At 42.0% G+C, this 2,050-nt stretch overlaps 1 pseudogene; it reads right to left on the minus strand.

The window, feature by feature from the left end:
• Nucleotides 1-484: 484 nt before the first annotated feature.
• Nucleotides 485-1,365, minus strand: LOC114620179 (annotated as a pseudogene).
• Nucleotides 1,366-2,050: the final 685 nt, after the last annotated feature.

Genomic DNA, 2,050 nt, shown 5'->3' on the forward strand with positions numbered 1-2,050 from the left:
CAATATCACATGCTGTGACAGTCAGATGCCCCGATACTGCCAGGGCATGGAAGGCCTATTCACCATCCTAGACCTCCTCTTCAGCTCTCATTTAACGCCATCATCCCTAAATACTCCCTGATGACCTGGTTTCATTTCTGTTGACGTGATGAACATACTGATGAAGAGCAGTTTAAGGGAGAAAGGAGTTGATTCAGCTTACAATCCTGCGTTACAAGCCATTGAATAAGAAGTCAGAGTGGCAGGAGCTTGAAGCCGCTAGTTTTATCACATGCACAGTCAAGACCAGAGAAAAGCAAACGCGCCCATGCTACTCAGTGAGCTTTTTTCACTAAACACAGTATTCTTGCCTAGGGAATGGTGCCACCCACAGTGAACCAGATCTTCCCACACCAATTAATTATCAAGTCAAACCTCTAAAAACATGCCCATAGGTCAACCTGATGAAAACAATTCCTCAATTAAGACTTTCTTTCTTTCTTTCTTTTTTAATTTGCCAAGCTGTGACTGTTTATTAACTGACCAGATTACAAAAATACCACGGGCAACACCTTAGTTTATCCGTCGGATAAGCCTGTTGATCTGGTCTTCCCTGTTGCCAGCGTCTCCACCTTCTACAAAGTGAGTTGTCTTCTTCTTCATTCCACCTCGTGGGGAAGATAATTTGAAAGGCCACAGGAAGTCATTTGCTTCCTTGAAGCGTTTCCCAACTGTATAGATCTCACGAATTAGATCCTCCATACAGATGATGCCAAATTTACCAAGAGACCGAGCAATCAAGGAATTATCTGTCAAGACATTCCGCTTCTTATTGATTTTGCCATAGCCTCGCTTGTAGATGAGCTCGTTTACTGACTTCAGGTTGGGGTACCCTCATGCAATGTACGGTTCCACAATCCTCAGCGTGTTAATGGAAACCTTGTTGAGCTTAACAAAGGTGCCATTGAAGATCTGTCGAAGGCGAAGAAGCTGCAATACCTTGCGGACCTTTGGGCTTACTCCATTGATGCCTCGGATTCTGATGACAAACGCCAATTTTGGTTCTGCAGGCACATAGAAGTTCCCAGCTTTCTTTGCCATCCGGGCCATCCGAATCTCAGTCCGGTACATCTGCCTGTACTCCTTGTGATAGTGCTTTGCCTTCTCACAGATGAGCTTCCTCCTTGCCTTTCGGAGTGTCTTCAGGGCAAACGTCTTCCTCAGACGCTTCACCTTCAACTCTGCGAAATTCCTTCGCTTTTTCTTAAGGGTTTCTGGCACAGCCGGAACCTTTTTCTTAAGAGTTTTTGGCACAGCAGGAACCTTTTTCTTATGGGTTTCTGGCACACCGGCAACCTTCTTTTTCTTCTCTGGAACAGCCTTCATGGTTCCAGCCGGAAAAGGAGAGCCAATTAAGACTTTCATAACTGATTTGGTTAAGCCAAGTGATTCTAGGCTGTGTCAAGCTGACAGTTTAAAACTACACATCACACCTATGGTTCCAGAGTTCTGTGAGTCACTTTAGCAAATTATTGACCTTGGGGGATCATGAAAACCCCCAAATGTATAGCAAGTCTGTGAACCATGTCAGTGACCTGAGCGTCTGAACTTGACATTCTGTGTTTGTTGGAATTATGCTAACAATTCTGATTAATGTCTAGCTGGGGCCCAGAGTTATCATTTATTTCTTTTGAGGTAGACATAATAGTTTTCAGTGAAAGACTACCACTTCATATAACAAGATGATGGAACGTATGATGTTAATATCAGACAAAATGTAATTCAAGGTAAGAGTTATTAAACGGGACAGAGAGTCATTTAGTCTGGTCAAAAAAATCCAACCAACCATGGAACTTTCTAGAATGTACCATTCTGTAACAAATAACCTAACAAGAAATCAATGGGAATACTATTAGGAATCATATGGGAACTCACTTAAATACCAAGTTACAAAAATATGTGTGCACCAAAATCAATACCTTTCTCCCCTATGACAATAACAAGGTATGAAATATAATGGAAGCCAAGGTATTTTTTTTCATTTGCAATAGAAATAAAATGTTCAGTCTAT

This window comes from Grammomys surdaster, unplaced genomic scaffold, assembly GCF_004785775.1.
Source record: "Grammomys surdaster isolate TR1022 unplaced genomic scaffold, NIH_TR_1.0 166, whole genome shotgun sequence".
Lineage (NCBI taxonomy): Eukaryota > Metazoa > Chordata > Mammalia > Rodentia > Muridae > Grammomys > Grammomys surdaster.